General features: G+C 47.4%; 1 long non-coding RNA gene across 1 annotated transcript in view; it reads left to right on the top strand.

The window, feature by feature from the left end:
• The first annotated feature begins 2,004 nt into the window (after positions 1–2,004).
• LOC122231021 overlaps positions 2,005–6,000 on the top strand; it is a 73,499-nt gene continuing 69,503 nt past the window's right edge. The window contains exon 1 of the long non-coding RNA XR_006208130.1: positions 2,005–2,166. This is a non-coding gene — a long non-coding RNA (uncharacterized LOC122231021). The remainder of the gene's footprint in view (positions 2,167–6,000) is intronic.

Genomic DNA, 6,000 nt, shown 5'->3' with positions numbered 1-6,000 from the left:
GTATTGAGAATACTTCCATAGTTTCCTCATTAGATATGATATTTGATGTTGGTAACTTTTATGGAGTAAAAAAAGTTTCTATTTTGAATTTGTTAATTAAAAGAGTCATGGTATGGGGGCACCTGGGTGGCTCAGCTGGTTGAATGTCTGACTTTGGCTCAGCTCACCATCTCACGGTTCGTAGGTTCGAGCCCCACCTCGGGCTCACTACTGGCAGTGCGGAGCCTGCTTCGGATCCTCTGTCCCCTTTCTCTCTGTCCCTCCCCTGCTCTTGCTCTCTCTCTCTCAAAAATAAATAAACATTAAAAAAAAAAAAAAGAATCAGGGTATGGTTTTAACTTTATTAAATGCTATTCCTTTGAGACTATCATATAGTTGTTTGTTTGTTTTTTTCTCAATTGATCAGGTAATATATTAATCTACTTACATTCCTGGGATATATCCTACCTGATGACAATGTATTATTGTTTTTGCTATACTACAAGAATTCTAGTCATCCATGAAATGCTCAGAAGTGGCTTCATACACAGATTTAGGGGATCCATTTCTCCAACTGTCTCTTTTCTATAATTTTCCCCCTATGTCTCCAGAGTGCCTTTTCACGGTCCTTAGAAAGCCGGAGTTAGAAAGCAGTATTGTTTTTTTTTTTTTTTTTTCTATGCTGTTGCATACTTTCCATTGTTGGGTCTGGCTCAGGAACAAAGGGTAGAGAGAGAAGAGAGAGAAAACAATGAATAGAGATTCATTGCTTCAACACCGTTTAAACTGCAGGGACTCCTTTTCCCAGTTCTAATGTAATAGAGAAGGATTTTCTGTGGGTTTTAGGTGCCTGCAAGCTCACCACTGCCGCTTAGTTGCCAAGAATTGCAGGTTTTACAACTTGCCACTGGGCAGGGTCAGGAGATTAATAAAAGAAAAAAGTGAGAGATTTCCTTCAAATTCACAATCCCCTACCCAGTCCTCTAACTAGAAAACACAGGTTTCTGTTGGAGCTATTCTGTTGACATGCTGTTATAGTTCCAGGATCTGGGCTTGCTGTAGAGTCTAAATTAGGAGATTTGGCTTGCCCTAGAGTCTAAAGTAGGAGATCTGAGTAGAAAAAACAAAACGAGACAAAACAAAACCCCCAAAAAAGAAAACTCATCATTTGAAAAGTTGTTATATGATTTTAAAGAAAGATAGAGAGTGGGGTTTATTCATTTTAGGCAAAACCCGAAGTTTCGTAAGTCTAGATATGAATCTTCTAATCCCCCAACTGGATTAAGATGTGACACAAGGCTGTTAGTGCCACAGCAGTCTGGCAGAGCACATGGAAACTCTCTTGGGAGAGACTCTCTCAGAATCCTAGAGCTCCATTTATTTTTATAATTGTTGATATGCAATATCTGGCACTCAATAAAAAAAAATAATAACTAGGCATATGAAGAGACAAGAGAAGGTAAATAAAAAAAGGAGAAACAATAAAGAAGACCCACAGGACCCACAGAGAACAGTCACGGACTTTGAAATAACTCCTGGTTAAAATGTTCAAGGTAAAAACAGGGTTAAAAAGCTGTCCCTCGTGTTCTCTTATAGCTTTTAATAACTATCAGTAATTTGGTCTTGTTTTAGAAGGTCTGCCAGCTGCTACTGCTTCTTTTCCTCCCCTGAAAAATTATGTATTGTTTCCGTTTGGTCCACGGTGTGGGAGAGGGTGGCTGAAACGCGGCCTGGTGGCTGCACGGAGAGGCTTAGGCAGCAGCCCTGCAACAGGGGGACGCGAGGGGGACACCGAGAGGACGCCACAGGGCCCCTCAAAGGCTGCTGGGCTTCGAAGGCTCCCGGTTGTGTTTGAGAGGGAGCCTCTCTGAGAGCTACGGGCTGGGGCCCAGCGTGCGGGCCGGCCTGCGGAGGCGAGCCGTGGGGGCCGCCATCTTCCCGACGGGGTCACCTCGCCACCCAGGAAGTGGTTCTGCGGCAGCTCCCGGAGACTCCGGCCTGCGCGGGCCCCGCCGAGCGCTCGTGGCTGGGCCAGGGCCCGCCGCAGGTGCTTCTCCGGAACCCCGGGGCCGCCCCGTCGTGCCGGGAGGCCTTCCGCACGCCCCGGGAGAGGGCGCGGCCCGCTTCCCCTCGGTGGCGCGCCGTGCGGAGCCACATCGTGGCGGGGACACAGGAGCGCACAGAGAGGTAGGGCGGGGGGCCGGCCGGTGCGTGCTGGCGCGGGGTCCACGCGGCCTGAACCCGGGGTGGACTAGTCGTGCCGAATCCGGGCGTCGGTGGTTGGGGGTGGGGGGCGGCAAGGAGGGTGCTGGCGGGACGCCTGGCGCGGAGGCTGGGAAGGAGGCTGGAGGGTGGTGGGAGGCCGGACGAAGGGGCGTCCCCCGGCCTGTGCCGTCCGCGCCCCGCCGAAGCCGGACACGCGGTGCCCGCCTTTCGAAGCCCAGCAGCCTTTGAGGGGCCCTGTGGCGTCCTCTCGGTGTCCCCCTCGCGTCCCCCTGTTGCAGGGCTGCTGCCTAAGCCTCTCCGTGCAGCCGCCAGGCCGCGTTTCAGCCACCCTCTCCCACACCATGCGCCAAATGGAAATGCGTGCTGTAGAACGTGTGTTTGTAGAACGTGCGATCCTTCCGTTCCGAGCCAGAGGGAAACCCTGTGCAAGGAGAGGCTGTTGTGAAGCCAGCCACCTTCCCACAAAACCCAGTGCTGCTGTCTATGTGCGCTTTAAGGAACTAGTTAAAGTCACTTTTATGTCGCCCGTATTTTAATGTCTGTTTTCAAGACTTTATTTTGCTTTTCTGTATTTTTTTCATGATGGATTTTTTTACTCTTTATTTAAATGTGTATTTATTTATTTATTTTGAGAGAGAGAGAGGGAGGGAGGGGCCGAGACAGAGAGGGAGGGAGAATCCCAAGCAGGCTCCGTGCTGTCAGCGCAGAGCTGGGCTCGGGGCTGGATCCCACAAACCGAGAGATCATGACCTGAGCGGAAGTCGAGAGTCCGAGACTTCATCTACTGAGCCACTGGGCACCCCTTGCCCATATTTTGAATCCTCACAAATATATCCAGCAGTAGTTTTTACTCAGCTTGCCCCTTTGGACTACAGTCTCCAGGTTATTCAGGTGCCCTCTTTTTTTGACAGTAAATTTTCTTCGGGGAATCTTACTTGTTTTTGATGATTGGCCCGCTTTTCTGCCCTGCCTCACGTTATCTTTTTAAATTTTCTTCTCCTATCCCGTTAAAAAGCTTATGATTCCCCCAGAAGTGGCCGCCCTCTGACTTGCCTCAATTAACATTAAAAAAGGAAGAGGCCCTTAAACTCCCCCGAATTTGTTACAGAACAATCCACGTGCCAGCTGTCATTCAGTCACAGTTACTTCAAAGGGATGATTCTCCAGCAGTAGCAGAAATGGGGACTAAAGAAGTTTTGCATTTGTGAAAAAGCACAGTATTCTGATTGGCTCATCTTGCGCCTAGCTTTCGGTCTTAGGGGTGTGAGGTGAGAACACAGCATTGCCATTTCACTGGAGTTTGACTGTTCATAATGGAGGTGACTAAAAATAGGTCGGAATCTGTGGCCTGCGGTACATGGAGTTATTCCGAGCAGCTTTCTTTGAATATGCCTGCTTTTTAAGTAAAAAAAATTTACATAAATGGAAATGCATCTCTCCTCACTCACATTTCCTTTCTCATCATTGTCCGACGGTATCTGCTAATAGAGACACGTGGTATATTTTCAGGCAAATACATTGTTTTAAGTAATTTGCTGCAAGATTGTCATTTTGTATCCCTTCGGTTGAAGCGTTTTCTTTACAGTTATGTGATTGATTCTGGCATACGATATGATTTATAAAGAGAGTGCTTTACATGGGCATTCCTCACAATTTTTCACTCTCTAAAGTAAGGCACTTCTCCATCCAGGCGTCCAGCCAAAACCTCAGCTCAAGTGATGGACGTGTCCCATGTCCACAGTTGCTTTTTCTCTCTCTCCTCACGGGGGTTTCAAACACGACAGGGCAGTGAGTCCTATTAGCTGCCCTCCTGTCTCTCCCACTCTCTCTCTTTGTCTTATTACTCCATTATTTCTCATGAAGGGCTTATTTAGGATCTAAACAAGATACAAAACCCGAGCCAGACATTCTGTTTTTTTCAAAAAGCAAATGACATGGGTGATTGCAGCTGTACAATGAATGAGCCCAGGTATAGCACTGGGGAGGGAGGCCCTATCCCCTAGTCAAGGAGATGAATCCTTTGCCTGGAATGAGCCTTTCTGGAAACTTCTAGGTTTACTCGAGTCCCCTCAGGAGGTTTGCTTCATGCCCAGATGTGTGAACAGACCCATACACGGCAGAGGGCGCCCCAGTATAACACTAAAACCCCGGGGCCGCCGAACAGCCCTGCAGTTACTGGGTCTGTGCTCAGGTCTTGCAGATCTAGTGATAGCAATCCAAGCCAACATCTGGTGAGTGTTTATTACGTGCCAGGCGCGTATACACTTCAGGCACTTCAGACACAAAGATGAATTTGGCTCAGTTCCTGCGCTCAAGAAACTTACATGCAGTCAAGTAGGGGAGATGGGAGTATGTGTGAACTAAAAATAACAACAGCTAATATTTATTTTCCACTTCCTGTGTTTCACACACCATGCTATAGGTTTTGTTTTGCCTGCATAGCCTCATCTATTATTCATAAGATTTCTTTAAATTAGGTACTATTATTATGGCTGGCATTGCACTGTGACCACACTAGGGAATAAAGGTATTTGGGGAAGAAATAGTAAGAAAGGCTTAAGTCTACTGACCACACTAGGGAATAAAGGTATTGGGGAAGAAATAGTAAGAAAGGCTTAAGTCTACTGATGGGAGTCAGGGAGGGGAAAGAAATAAGACAGTGACATTAGCCTTTCCTCAACTATGAGCTAGTTTAGTGCTCAGACTATATTTTGTTCAATTTTGAAACCTCAGTGCCTCACCTCAATAAATATCTCATGAACAAAATAATGTCAGACTCTAAATAAATAAATAGCATGTGGGTAGCTCAGTCAGTTGAGTGTCCGACTCTTGATTCTGGCTTAGGTCATGATCTCACAGTTTGTGAGTTTGAGCTGCTCATCAGGCTCTGAGCAGACAGTGCAGAACCTGGTTGGGAGTCTCTCTCTCCCCCTCTCCCTGCCCCTCCCTTGCCCTCTCTCTCTCAAAAAAAAAAAAAAAAAAGTTTGAGCTTGATCTTGAATGGTGAGATTTTCACAGTATAGGAGAAAAGAGCCTTCTAGGCAGTGGTTGCAGCATAACAAAGGCAGTGGGATATAAGTGTGAGATTGTCAGGGAATTTCAAGTGCTTTGGGGTAAAGGAATATCAGAGCACAAGGTGGAGAGTGGGAGGAGAAGCTGGAAAGTAGGTTGGTGTCTCAGTTAGCTGTGCTGTGTAACAAGTCACCATAAGCTCTTTCTGTGTAACAAATTACCATAAATGGAGTGGTTTAAGCAATCAGTATTTATTGTTTATGAGCGTACAAGTCGATATGGGGGGGGAGGGGGGTTCTGCTGATCTGGCCAGATGCTGATTTCAGCTGGGCTTGGTCATTAGTCTGTGGTGACCTGATGGGTTCGCTAGGGGCTGCCTTGCCTAGGATGGCCTCATCTGCACATGTGGTTGTTGGCTGGATGTTGGCTGGTGGATCGAGGTGGCCGGCCCTGTCATCATGTGGTGGCCTACTCTGGGTTTGTTCACTTGGCAGTGGTGGGGTTCCCAGAAGGAGAGTGCAAGTGTGCAAGGCCTCTTGAGACCTGGACTTGGAATGGGTGCTCGGCCATTTCTGCCATTTTCTATTGGCCAGAGATAGTCACAGGGATAGTCCCAGCCTAAATTCCAAGGGTGGGGGAATCGACTGCACCCCTTGATAGGAAGAGCTTCAAAGTCAAATTGCAAAGGGTGGGGATGCAGAGGTGGTGAAGACTTGTGGAAGTGTTTGCACTCAATCTCTGGTAGTCAGATCAAATACCAATGATTATCGCCATCTGAATATC

Source organism: Panthera tigris, chromosome D1, assembly GCF_018350195.1.
Source record: "Panthera tigris isolate Pti1 chromosome D1, P.tigris_Pti1_mat1.1, whole genome shotgun sequence".
NCBI lineage: Eukaryota > Metazoa > Chordata > Mammalia > Carnivora > Felidae > Panthera > Panthera tigris.
This window is presented reverse-complemented; position numbering and strand designations above follow the sequence as displayed.